Source organism: Prinia subflava, chromosome 9, assembly GCF_021018805.1.
Source record: "Prinia subflava isolate CZ2003 ecotype Zambia chromosome 9, Cam_Psub_1.2, whole genome shotgun sequence".
NCBI classification, from domain to species: domain Eukaryota; kingdom Metazoa; phylum Chordata; class Aves; order Passeriformes; family Cisticolidae; genus Prinia; species Prinia subflava.
This window is the reverse complement of record NC_086255.1, coordinates 26,510,489-26,524,580: the sequence shown is the minus strand read 5'-3', so window position 1 is coordinate 26,524,580 and position 14,092 is coordinate 26,510,489. Positions and strand designations below refer to the sequence as shown.

General features: G+C 43.1%; 1 protein-coding gene across 1 annotated transcript in view; it reads left to right on the top strand.

Annotated features, from left to right (window-relative positions):
- Positions 1-8,214: 8,214 nt before the first annotated feature.
- BMPR1A (bone morphogenetic protein receptor type 1A) overlaps positions 8,215-14,092 on the top strand; it is a 72,443-nt gene continuing 66,565 nt past the window's right edge. Inside the window, exon 1 of the mRNA XM_063406039.1 lies at positions 8,215-8,355. The gene's annotated coding sequence lies outside the window, so the exon portion shown is untranslated. The remainder of the gene's footprint in view (positions 8,356-14,092) is intronic.

The window sequence follows — 14,092 nt, the reverse complement described above, 5'->3', positions numbered from 1 at the left end:
CTGAAGAAAATGGTGATTTCAAAAGTCTAGGCTTTGGCATTGTTTCCCCCTCCCACCCCAGTCATGCATCTTGAATTCAGCCAGTTTCTGCTGATTAAGAAAGGAAGGAATGTGTGAATAAGATAGCTGAAACCATTATTGAATACACAATGAAATGCTTTGTTCTCCCAGGCAAATCAGAGTTATGGATGAGATTCAGACTATATTCAGGCATAAAATTGTGTGCTGTGTGCCTATGAAATATGCCCTTGGATGGCTGTTAAAATACACTTCCTCCTCCTCTTAGGAAGATTACATCAAAAGAAAACAGTAACAAATGTGTGTTGTACTAATAAGGACTGTCAGGCTGAGTCACAAGAATTTTCTCCGTAATAAAGACAAGAAGGAGTTTTTTAACAAAGCTAAACTTTTGAACAAAACATTTTTCCTTTAAGAGTTTCCAGATTATAAACTGCTAGGGAATAATAAATTAGTATGCATAAAGTATCGTTAATAAATCTGCCTCTACAACCAAAGTATTTTCTAATCATACAGCTTTAGAAATTGGATTATTTTCATTAATGACAAAGAAGTTATAGAAATTCTTCTGCTTCTACTTAGTTTTGCTGTGCACAGTGTTACTGAAAAAGAGTTGAGATTTATTTTTCTTTTAATTAGAAGATATAGATAAAAATACAACCATGAGTTGAATGAAGGTGATGATTCTTCCAGTGTTTGTGGAATGAATGCTGCTTGCTACACTAAAGCCAGAAAACTTGCTGTTCTAGATTGTTTCATTCTCATGGTGCATTAAAGAGGATGTTTTGGATTTTTAGGTTTAATAAATATCTATAGCCTTAATTAAAGATATGATTTCAAAACCAAAGAAATATTTACAGTGTTTGAATTATTTTAAGATATAATCATACGTAGACAGAACAAGAATGCTGAGATTGGGATTTAGTTTCATTTAAAGAAATCTTCATGTTGACTAATGCAAGCCTTCCTATTTGCAGGTATGAGATATATATGTGGATTAAAACACTCAGAACTCAGATTCTGATTTCCTGTAAGTGGGTGTGTTTCATACCTGCACTATTTGAGCCTAAATTGTTGTCCTGTAGTCCATTTACTCTATATAGCTTAAGAATAATGCACGAATCTGAGTGCACCTCCAGACCCGGGTTTTGTTATCTGTTAGGTATTTGTGCTTTATGAAGTAGCAGCTCCACAATTCTGATAGCATAGGAGATGTGGGAGCAGAAAAAAGGGCACACTTTCCAAAAATCTGACTTCATATAAAAAATAGGATTTCAGGAGTAAAATTTTTATTTGTGCATTATAAGCAAAGACCAGGTATTATTCTATCACAACCAAATATTCTTCTGCTGTCCTCTGCACATTCCTTGACAGATTTTCTTCCTGCAGCTTTTTCCCTGTAGTGATTCGAAGGATATTGTAAATTTCCCTGTGATTAATGCACATGCAGGAGCCTGACCAGAGTTCCTGTTCCTTACACAGGCCTGTAAGCTGTGGGGTAAAAGGTGACAGAGTGGGCTGTGCTGCTCATGTGAGTGTATTCAGCTCACTGCATCCTGAAACACCAGACTTCCTGAGATTTATTGTGGATACACAATACAGATGACACTAATTGAAAGTTTCTGCTTTACTGCATGTTCACTACACAGCATCTACTTCTGGCCAAAAAGTCCTTGCAAGAAATCCAGCCAGGGATTCTGGTTCTAGCTGTGGCCTCAGAGCATACCTGAATCTGAGCTGTGTGGTTATAAAATGATGGCACAGCACAGTTTGCCTTTGAGATTGTTTTCCCAGTGCCCCAAAGGACAACGGGGCTGTTTTGTGGATGGTGATTTTCTGCCATTTTTGTTATGTAAAGCAGTTTCTGGAATGGGAGCTCTTCTGAGCTGCCATTCTGCTGTTACTGTATCGTGACACCAGTCTGAATTCAACTTGCAAAGGTTTCAGCTCAATTGGCAAAACTCACTTATTCTCACATTGAAGGACTCCATGTTTTCCACATGTAACTTACTCAGCTTTGTGTTAGATATCCTGTAATGGATTGGAAAGTCTGGTGCTGAAAGGTGCCAGACTGTCAGACTTCCAGGACAGGAGACACATGCTGAGAGATTCGATTCCCAGAGACAAATTCACAACACATTATCCACCTTTTACAGACTTACGTGGCTGCTGGTTGTTGGAGACTTCGTTGACTTCCTCAGCAGTCACAGAAGCTGCTCTCTGTTTAGTAGTTCTCTAAAAAGAAAGAGTCAGTGTATTAAAAAGTAGATATTAAATTTGGGGGGTAGTGCATATCCTTAGGCTCCATATTTGCCTATTTAGTACAACCTCAAACAGTTCTTGCTCCTATGCAATTCTCAAAGAAAAAAAAAAAAAAAGATAAAAAAGAATGCATAACAGAGGGCTGTTACTACTCCTCCCTGACTCTGGGTAAGAATCCTCATTCCCCTCCAGCTTAGGTAAATTCACTGGCACAGAAAGGTATAAATTACATCTCTGTGTGCCAGCCTCAGAGAACCTGCCCACAAATACTTCAGCTGAGATGATTCTGTTCATTTCTTTAAAGGACAGTGAGAACGATTGTGCTTTCTCTGAGCCTGTAACTTAAAAAATATTAATAGAACAATCTTTAGGGCAAAAGATAGTTAAGTAAATATTTATTTTAGACCTTTATTATGAAGAGCAACTACTTAAAAGTGAACAATTACTATCACAGAGGGCATATGCAAAAGTAGTAAAATGAGATAAAAATGTAGGAGAGTGAAAATCCAAAGAAAAAGTAGCTTTTAGCATAACAATTAACCACCCAATCTACCCTTCCTTTATTCCTTGCAGGGTAATTCATTGCAAGTGAATTAATGGTGAAACATTCAGTAATAGGCCTTGGTAAGGAAATAGGAGCAGTGTATCAGGATATCCTCTTTCCGCCCCAGAGTACCAATACTTTCAATTTTATATACAACGGAAGTAATTAATTGTAACACAGAGAAGCACAGCTGCGTTTCCTGATGGTCACACATGCAATAGCTGCTATTGTTTAGCATTCTGAGCATGTACAATGGAAACTGTTCAACTGCTTGGAACGTTTTATGTTCTCAGGGATTTAATTTCCATTAGTAGCTTTTGAATCCATAGTGGATTTTTAATATGCTATTATCTTAGATCCAATCCTGCATCCCTAATCAGGTAATTTTTTGCTGATGCCAGTGAGAGTTTAAACTGTATCAGGTGTAGCTGCCAAATGAGATTTGCAGACACAGGCCAATTTCTCATTGGAAGCAAAGGGAGTTATAGACTATTTTTTGGGATTTGCTTTTAGCTGTATGAGTTTAACTTGTTCCAGTTTCAGTTAATATTCAAGTACCTAACAGATGAGAGAAAAACTTCATTGCTGTGCCTTTAACTTCATTATATATTTCCAGACATTTTAGCTGAAGTACAAGGATAGCCTTTTATTATTTTGCAGACCTATATAAAAAAGAAGTGAATGAGACTATTTTGCTGCACTTGCTCTTATTTAACAGCAACTTTATGCATGTTTAAGGATATGTTTAGACTGAGAAAAAATAAGGAAGTGATGAAATTATTTTGTTTATTTCTTTTGTATAGGATTCAGATCTGTTTCATTTTAACAAGCTTGGAAGAACAGAGCATTTGCAGTCTCATAAATGTCCATCTTTTAAAGTCTTTACAGTCCCCACTCTTACAGCTGCCAGAAACACATCCACTTGAGTGCATGCTTCCTGAGGACAAAGCTGTTATACACACCAAGACAGAAACTTTCTGTATTGATAAGAATTCTCCCTATGTAACAGCAGGTTTTAAAAACATTTCCCCTTTCAGCATTGCTCCAGTTTCAGGACAAAGCCTGAGCATCAGGCTTAACAGAGGAACTGTTAATACAGTGTGGGTTTGGATCTAAGGATTGTTCAAACTTGTAAAAGAAACAAATACGTCTTGTAAGAAAAGGTGGAGGAACACAAACATTTAGCTTCTCTCTGAGTATAAATCAAACTTTCTTGTAGATCATTTGGCACCACTGACAGATAGTTCAGCACATAAATTTTAAAATCGGCACTACAGTCTAAATACTTAATCTTCTCTGACCAATTGAAGACTTTGGCATTTTACGTGCATGCATCTAGGGGAAAACATATTACTAATTCTCCAAACAAACTGATGGGAGTGAGGCACCCTGGTGAAGCCTCTGCTGAGCCTACAAATATTTTCTTTTTCTGGCTTTCTAAAGCTCTGGCTTCAGGAGAAACAAAGTCATTGTATTTAAAAGGAGAGTTATCTCAGGATTTAATGCGACCTGGTGGGAAGACTGCAACAAAGGTTTTGTAAATGTGAATCCATAAAAACAAAACCATCCAACTCAACCAGGCACAGGAAGAAGAAACAGAAAAAGCAGCGGGAACTTTGGTTCTTGACTGGGAAGATTCTCTCAGAGCACAGTGCTGCCATTAGCACAGCCCTTTGCCACAGCAGGGGTCAGTTCCCCAGGCACAGTTCCGCAGGAATCAGCTCCACGCTGCAGCCGCTGGGGACAGGCACAGCCATCGTGTCCTCCTTCCTCCTCGGCCACCTGCACACGGCTGCGGGAGAATCCCCTGCAGAAGCCCAGGTAACCCCAAAACACATCCAGGCTTGAGCTGTGGGAACACCTCTGTTTCCTTGTGCCCATGCTCTGCACACTGAGCTGCTGCTCCTTGGATTATTGCCACAGTGCTCTCTCAGTTCCACACCAGGCTGCTCGGACTCAAGGTTGGACACAGCTTTCCTCTTTACTGCCAGTGATCCACTAGCAAAAAAAATTTAAAAACACCTTTCTTCACAGATTTTACTCTACCTTATTGAATTAATTTTGCTTACATTTAAAAAAACTTAATAAAATCCATGACTTTTGTAAGTAACAAACAGCTGAATAAATTTATAATCGAAAAAATATGCTTTCAAGTAAAATAGTTCTGAAAAAGAGACAAAGCCAAATTCATGTCATACTCAGTGAAATAATTGTGTCCCTGGCTGAAGGGCAATATGTAACATGGAATATTTATTTTTGTAACAGTAACAGAGAAATACTCATTTAATTGCAAACAGTTCTCAAAAATATATTTGGACCACAGATTTAAGACATCTGAATTCCAGAGACTGAAGGGAAGAAGGATCTACAAAGATCAAGTCCAATCACATGGCTGACCTTCTCCCTATATATACCCCTTTGTTCTTTTGATATTCAAGTTTGTAGTTCCCTAGTGGTTCCAAGAACTAATAAGAAATTCCTGGAGAGGAAATAACAATGAAAGCAGCTGGAAGGGTATCCATTATATTTTTTTTAAATACAGTTCTCTTCATCATGACAGTTTTGAACTGCTTCTTCTATATCTCACGTTAGACTTCCACATCTCATCTTGGCCAAATGTCAAATGAACTTATTTCTTTTCAGATTTTCAGACTTCAGTGTTTTTTGAGTGTTGCTCAATTAACAAAATAAATACTCTGTGTTACTAAACCTGGTGTGTGTGAGTTTTTGCAGATTCCTAAAATCCTCACCAGGTAGGATTGCTGCTGCTAACTAACTTGCTGGAAGCCTGTGTCCTTCTGAGAGCCCATCACCCAAAGTGTTCCCTCTCTGGTTTAAAAGGTCTCTGCCTGTCCTGGTAGGAATATTGGAAATGTAAGTACTGCACTGTTTTCAAGGACAGCAGTAGTTTCTATGCGATGTTTCATCAGACATCCATCACAATCTAAATACTTTCTAAGGTCATTATGATTCATCGTTTTAGATTAAGATGCAGTTTGGTCTCCTGCGGCCCTAGCATTATTATAATGTAGTTTACTTGTGCAGACTTTATTTTGTGATTAATATAAGGAGTTAACTGCACTCAATAATACAGAGATGGGCATTACTTGCCATAGCAATACAGACTTCATCCTCAGCAACACTGTTCCTGACCTGACAGGGACTGTCACTTGTGGCTATCTTCAATGCCCCAGTGCCTTGCAAAGTACTGGCTGAGACAGCAATTTCTGCAATGTGCAGATTTCCACACCAGGAGCTGGATCACAAGAGCTGATCCATTTCACAAGAAGGGTTAAATACATTTCAGGGCTAGCAGCTGTTGCTAAATTCATGTATCCTGGACCAGCATCAGTGTCTAACATCTGCCAGGCACTGGAGTGTATTAGCACACGTTATTACTGAAGAGATGCTAGCAGTAACAGCTTTAGTTCTGCTTGGGAGCACACACACGCACGTTGCATTCTTCTTCCATATTGAGTGTCTATTCTGCTGCTATGATTTGATAGTACAGAGTGGAAGAACAGCAGACTCATATTTTCCTTTGAAATTATAAACATAAGCATAGGAGTTCTGTATTGCTTGGCATGGAAGCTGTGATTTTGTCTTTCTTGCAGGCTGGCTTTGTTTTGGACACTGACAGATTTTTCTGGATGATGGTGATCGGAAAAAATTTTCTAAAAGTCTAGTAAGACAAGACCTGCATTTTCAAATGCCTATCACCACAGTATCTGGCCACATACAATTAATAGGTGTGCCTTTACCTGGCTACATTTTAAAGGAGTCTGTGAAGGTGATAGGCTTGAAGTTATATTTCCTCTTTTGTTTTGCTGTGTAGGATAATACAGAAGTGATACACTCGTCTAACCATCTGTGGGTAAAACGCATGTGAGCCAGAATGCAAAGTCAGGGCTCTCATCTTACATCCAGAGGTGACAACTCTGGAGTGGAGTACACAACATTTACAAGTCCTATCTGATATTAGCATGCAAAAATGGAGCTACACTGCGGAGAGGTCAACAAATAAGCAAGCCCATGTTTCCCGCAATATATGCACATGTGGCTATTTGGCACCAATAAGCCAGATTGCTTCCCAACGGGTTATTCTCTAGAAACAGTTTATCTGGGCAGGCATCTCCACACCAGCAATTACTGGTGTGTCCTGAAGGCCTAAAGAGTGTTTTGGTGTGCAGCAAAGGGAAACTGAGTAGGTCTGTGCCATCCATGTGAACTTCATTTCCCCCTGTAGCTGGCTTTGCGTGCAAAGTTCTTGATGCCAGTGGCGGGACAGGTGAAAGGACAGCAGCAGCACAGCTGCTGTCACACTGTCGAGTGCAGGATTAAAAGCAGCAGCCCTGGTGGGAGCTGTGCACGAAACACTGGCACTGGAGCTCCTTCTGCACTGCTGCTGGGAGACTCGCTCGAAGACAGACAGACTAATTATTACTTTTCCAATTTATCCTAATGATAAGGAGCTTTGAAATACAATGCAAATCATGGCCTTCAGCATCCTTATCAGCACGCAGAGCAGCTCATTGCAGAAGTTACAATGTATTCCAATCTACATGGGCATATTTATTTAGATACAGGAAATGGAAAGAGCAAACAATGCTGTCCTTTGCGATGGAACTCTATCCCTCCTGCGGCACTGCAACGTCAGCCTTCTCAGAACTATTTTCCACGAAGCCAAAAGGCCCGTTCGAGTCCCTCACTGTTCCCTACGCGGCTGCCACACTGACTGCTCGCTGCCCTCCCCAGCCCCCGATCTCCCCTCAGAGGTCTCCGGTGCTGCTCCACCGCAGCCCCCGTGAGTCCCGGCGGCCTGTCCTGCCATGGCACCAACCCCACAGCGCCCGCACGGAGCCTCCCGGCCCTGCAGCCGCATCCAGCCGCACGGATTTGCTTTTCTCGTGTCTCTGCCCTCCTCAAGCCCCGCAGTGCTTCCATGACACCGGCTTGGCCACTTTTTCCCCTCAAAAAATATTTTTTTCCCTCACACCTTTCTGCCCTTTCCCAGACGAGCTTCTTCACGGGAAAAGCGCTGCCGGGCGGCGGGACAGGAGAACGCCGGGGCCCGGGCGCCCAGCGACAAGCTGGCCGAGGCTGCGGCCCGCGCTCCCGCCCGCGGAGGGGCTACCGGGGAGGAAAAGCAGGCCCGGCCGGTTCCTCCCGGCCAACTTTTCTCCCCGGGAGCCCCGCCAGCCCTCCCGCCCACGGCACGTGCTGACGGACGGGCGGGGGCGGCGGGCGCGCTCCCGCCTCCCGCGGGCCCCCGCCGCGCGCGCCCGTCTGCAGTGATTGGAATCCGGCTCGTTCCCGCCCCGCCCCGCGGGGACGCGCCGGGAGCGCCTGCCGGGACACGGAGCCTGCGCCGAGCCGTCCCGCCCTCCCCCGCCCGACACGCACCCGCCTTCGCCCCCGTCTCAGCGGAGCCGTCGGGGCCCCGGGAACGGCCCGCGGAGCGCGGCGGGGAGCGGGCCCCCTCCCCCTTCGCCTGCCGTCCCCGCGCGGAGGATGAGGAGCCCCCACCGCCGGTGAGTGCGGCCCGCGCCGCGGAGGCCTCGGCCGGGCTGAGGGAGCCGGGGCGCCCCGGGCAGCGCCGCGCCCGCACCGCTCCCTCCGCGGCGATGCCCCTTCCCCGCCGTCGGGCGGCCCGGCCGGGGCGGTGTCCGGCGGGGTCTGCGCCGGCCCCGGGCAGCGCCGTCGAAGGCGGACTCCGCTGCGGCCGGCGGCGGCCCTCCCGCCCCGGCCTGGCTGCTCGGGGCCCGGGGAGCGCCCCCGGCCCGGCCGCCCTGCCCCGCCGCGGCGCTGGGGGCGCTGCCCGCCGCTGCCGCCGCGCCGCGCCGGGCCGGGCCGGGTGGGCGCCGCGGGGGCTGCGCGGGGCCCGCGGGTCCCTGCGTGGGCAGGGCCGGCGCGGCGCTCGCTGGCCGTGCGCTGCCTCCCTCCTGCCCTCCCTTGCCGGTGTTGTAATCCCGGGCCCCGTGCCGAGCGGCCCCGGCCGGAGCGAGCGGCAGCGCCCGTCGTCGTGCGAAGGGTACGAGGAATAAGGTGCTTCGCCTTTCTTTTGTGCGAGCCTTGAACAAAGCTGGACGCCGGCTTTCCAAATCGGTTTTTGCCGTTCAGCGACGTCAAACAAAAAAAGTCTGAAGAAATAAGGACCCCAGATAATCGCCCGTACCTTAGTAGTGAAAGATTGTGCTGTCGAGGACCGATTATGTACGCGCTTTTCATAGCTGATTACAAAATCTGTTGAACAGGGGTCAAAAGCACAAACGGCTTTCTACCACTTTTCAGTCAAGCACACTCTGATGTTGTTTTGGTAAAATTAACAGTGAATTCAGCAGCAGGGATGTGTGTAAGCTGTGGTATTTCCTTTCACGAGTTGCCTGTTACTTTGTGTCAGGTTGTATGACGCTTTTTCCAGTGTAAGTTGGTTGCCCTCCGAATTTACATATTTTGTTCTCTGCTTACAGGTAATTATCTTGGAGTTCTTTTATCAAGTTAACACGCTAGGGATTGTTCAGGCCTGTTACTTGCAGGGATAGAGAAGCTGCTTTTGTAGATAAGGAAGACTCTCACAAATTGAAAGGCTTGTTTGATTTGTAGTAGAACCTAGTCCTGGAATAAAAAAGTTAACATAAGAGCAATTTATAGTCAGTTAATTTATGCAGTCTACAGCTAGAAATACTCCATGTTGTGGCGTTTATAGCAGCCTGGTTAAAGCTCTTGCTGAAAATGTATTTTTCGATTGGTCTTGTACTTTTGTTCCTTTGTAGCTTTTTCTGAGGTTATGCACCTTATATTCTTTGAGGTGTGTGCATGGGGCTGTGTATTTTATGTGTATTTATACAGACAAGTCCAGCCTGGTAGGCTTTGAGATCTGATTTGGAATTTGATGAAGAGTCTTCTCATGCACCTGCAAGATTCAGCTGCCAGTCCTCAGTATGTCCTGCTGGCTGATCTCTTCCAGCAAGAGTATACATGGCTGGATCTGAATTATTTTCTTCCCTTAATTGTGAAGTAATTTAGTTTTGAGAGGGACCTCTGGATGTTATCTGCTTGAGCCTTTGTTCAAGTTAGAGCAGAAAGCTCTTGGTAAACTGCAAGCATGAAATAGCATGTTATTTGGAATTCACTGGTTAAAGGCATGTTCACTAAAACAGTTTGTAGCTAGAGCAGACTTTCTCTAAGCCAGTGTGTGGGACCCCAAATCCTAAGGTTTTGCTGTGCAAGATCCTCACAGTGAAAATTGTTATGCAGATTAAAAATACTGAATATGGTGGAGCATGTAGATGATACATGAGCTTTTTCTGGATACCAGGTCTGACATACAGAGCGGCAGTAGCTTCTTCAGTGAATTGCTGGAGAACACAGATGCATGAAAGAGACCAATCAGTGTGTGACAAAGTGTTACAAATGTTTGTTTGTCCTTGCTTATTTCAAGCATCAGTTGAGGATTTGTCCTGTCTGGATACCTGGGAAAGCATCAGGTATTTTTTGGTTCTCAGTAAAAAGGGCATATTTTCAGATCCTGGGATTTCTTCCCTTATCTTACTGTCATCTGTGAATAATGACAGGAGGAACGCAGTAATTTAAAAGTGTATCTCGTCAGAGCCATATGTGGGTACAGATGGAGTACTTGAAGCCCTGTTTCCTTTGCTAATATTCCCAAAATGCAGGACTTGGAGACAGGCACGGAGTGTGCCTGACAGGAAGATTTTCCTTTCACTGCTGCTTCAGTGGTTCCACTTTTTCTTTTCTTGGACAGGACCTGCAGAAGCCTCTGCAGCTGTCCCACCACAGTCGTGCTGATGGTGCCCAGTTGCAGTGGTGTCTTCTGTGCCTTCCAGGATGGTTAGTGCTTTCAGGGAAAGGTGAATTCTTTCTGCCTTGTTTTCTTGCAATCCATTAAAGGTTGCTGTGAAAGCTGTTGAGGGTTCACTACTCTCTGGCACCAAATAGTTTCCCTTTAAAATGCTTCAAACTGTCAGTGAATATAAAACTTGACCTGCTACATTGTGTCCTTTAAAAATTACATGGAGACTACACTAGGTGATTCTTGAAACTGGGTGAAAGGTTGAAATAGTCACCTCATTTTTCTTCTTTTGTACAGAAAACATAATTTCAGCATTCTCAGTGCTCTTATTGAGCAGATACATGGAATAGCTATTTTGTGAGGGATTTAGTCCAGCAAAATCTGCACAGTACGTTGTATTTGGGGTGTGTAAATCACAAGAGGTTTAGCTTGATAAAACCCATAGCTGGCCCACCCCTGACCAGGAAATCAGGGGACAAGCTGCTAACGTGCCAGGATGGACTTTGTTGAGAATTGGCTTCCCAGGACTTTGCTGGGTAGATTTACAGAGCATATTAGGTGTATTTCATGTCTTTTTGCCTCCAAAGTAAAACTAAACAATTATGCCACTAGTCTGCAGTACATATTTTATAATCCATTGTAGCAGGTTGGACACTGAAGCATTTTTGATTGATGTATATTTGATATATTGAGAAGACCAAGAACTTTATTCATCTTGTAGTAGTGCAAAACCCTTGCATGGGTTTCTGGTTATGACCCCATTGTTTCAGTGGTACACAAACACTGTGAGAAGTATAGTAATTCAGTTTTAGATTTATAATCCAGAGAGGTTTTTCTTGCCATTTTTCTAAAGGGTGTCTTGTAGTTCCATCCCATTTCATTCTGTGCGTTACGGTTAGGTTTAGTTCTGTGTAATGACAGCCTGGTCAGCAAAATTCAAAACAAGTGATAGGGTAGGAAAATATCCTCTGGTTCATGATTGTGATAATGTTCATGGCTTGTGTGAGCAGGAGGAAAGGAAAAGCTGCAGCAAAGCCTTAGTGAAGGTCAGGTGTGTCACCAGCTCGGAGTTCCTGCAGTGACACCTGTAGTGACAGTGAAAGTGATTGCCCTGGTGGAGCTGTCACTGCCATCCCCGCCCTGTCACCTGTGAGGTGACTCTGCACAGGGGAGGGGGACATGCTCTGAGTATCAAGAAGGTGTGAAATTTGAATGTTTTAAAAGATTTTGGTTAGACAAAAATCTGTATAGTAACAATTGTTAAGGATGTGTACCTGCAACGTGCAGCTAAATGCTCTCATACTCATTTTTTAATCAAAACAGGATTCCCCAAAATACAGAGGAAAATGTAGTGCATTTAAATATAATTTGAGTGTCATGAGTTGCTTTGCATTAAAAAAAGGGGGGAAATCAGTATTATTAACTCATCTCTTCAGTATTGTAGCTTAATTTGCATCATATTATAACAGCAGCAATACTTTTTACAAAAATTTGATATCACATAAATATTTGCGCTGTGGTTTTAGTCAACTTTGTTAGTTTAAAATGTGGAAGCATCTAGCAATTCTTTGTGTCTGTGTTCCCTCAGTTCACCATCTTAAGGAGAAAACTGTCGTTCTTGCCATGCTTTGGTTGATAAATACAAGCAGATGTGGCAGAGATAAGTTAGAGAAATATCAAAGTCTCACAAGATACAGACCAGGAAACAGATCTGCTTTGTGGAAGCGATTTCCTTTTCACTGCTGCAGCTGTTGAAATGATTTAAATTTGCTTTTCTTTTCTTGTTTTTAAAAAAAATCCCACCTAGAACCATTTGTAGGCCTTTATATTTCCTCGGTGAGAGCCTGATCCCAAATTTGACTGGAAATCAGTGGATAGAGCTCAAATGACTTTGGAGGACTGAAGTCATCAGAGATTTTGCTTATGCAGAGAATCAATACTCTGCTCATGAGATTTGTGCAAATGAGCACACTGTGTGCTCAGAGACAGAGCATCAAGGATATGGAAATGGTGAATAAGCTCAGATAAAATTTTCTAAATTAATCATTCTTCTCCCAATCCTGTGTTCAGTTGGAAATTCACAGTGCAGTGGTCAGGCAGAGGAACTGTGCCATGTGTTTCTGCAAGGGTACAGGTGGAATTGTTCAACAGGAATAACGGATGCTGAAAATATGAAAAATGTATAATCTACTTGTCCCTTTATTTGAGAATGAAAGAACTTGGGGAGTAGTATGAAAACAAGAGGGATTTATTGGAAGAAAAGAGTGAACCTCAGTGCCTGGAAATGTGAGTGAGGAGACCACAGAGCTGGGTAAAATGTGCTCTTCCTGGCTGCATGTCCTTCTTTGTGGAAGAGAAAATCATCTTTAACAGAATGCCTTGGAGAAGATTGTAGAAACCCTCCTGTTTCCCTCTCCGTGTTGTGCAGGCCTTGCAGTGGTCAGGTTTGGACAACTGGGAGTTAATTACAGCACAGGACGGGGACAGGGACAGGGATGAACTTCCAGCTAATGAGGTGCAGCCTGTTTGGGGCACTGGATCTACCTTCTGTTCAGGTTATTGAAGGGATTTTAGCATAAGGAGAAATTCAGTAGTGGTACCAAGTATTAAGCAGAAATGTCCCTGATGATAGAAGATAGGGGAAGTTTCACTGTAAAGGGTTTTTTAAAAAACTTGGTTTGAATGTCTCCTCTCTTAAGAGACAAAGCAAACAATAAATTCCCCCAAGTAAAAATGTGGGGGTTTTGTTTCAATGTATAAATGTATTTTTATAATTTTATCTTCCATATTTACTAGTTCATAATAATTTTACCTCTTTTTTTTGTGTGTGGGAAAATATTCTATAGAAAGTTTCCTGTAGAATATTCTGATGTGTATGCCATTCATTAGGACTGAAGATTGTGCCCTTCCCCACCCAGGCAAATTATTATTCTGAGCTTAAAATTAAATGGAAAATTGGATGAAAATTGGTTTTAGGGCCTATCTGTCACATTTGAATCAGGGGGTCTACCAGGGATAATTCATCTTTAAAACTTGTAGTGTGGACTGAAGCTTAAGAGAGACAATATTATGTGCCCTAGTCCTCTACTTGACTTAGAAAGGAAATTTTGAAAATGGAAAGGAAATTTTTCTGAACAATGGTATCTCGATATATATATATATAATTATAAAAACATTTAATATTTTACTACTCTTACATTAATAAATTCTTTACTGAATTGATTTGACAACTACTCATACTAGTTTGCACTAATCTTTATATGTTTTGTAAAGCTCTTTTCGTACTTGGTGAGTTAATTGTTTTTACACTTACAACTATAATTAATCATAACCCTAAAAAGAATCAAAACCTGGAGTGTTGTTTTACCCAAAAGCTTATGGCAGAGGGCTCTGGCAAAGTGTAGAAACATTCCCATATTGCTGATGTTCTTCAGTTTCCTGCTCTTAAAATTTCA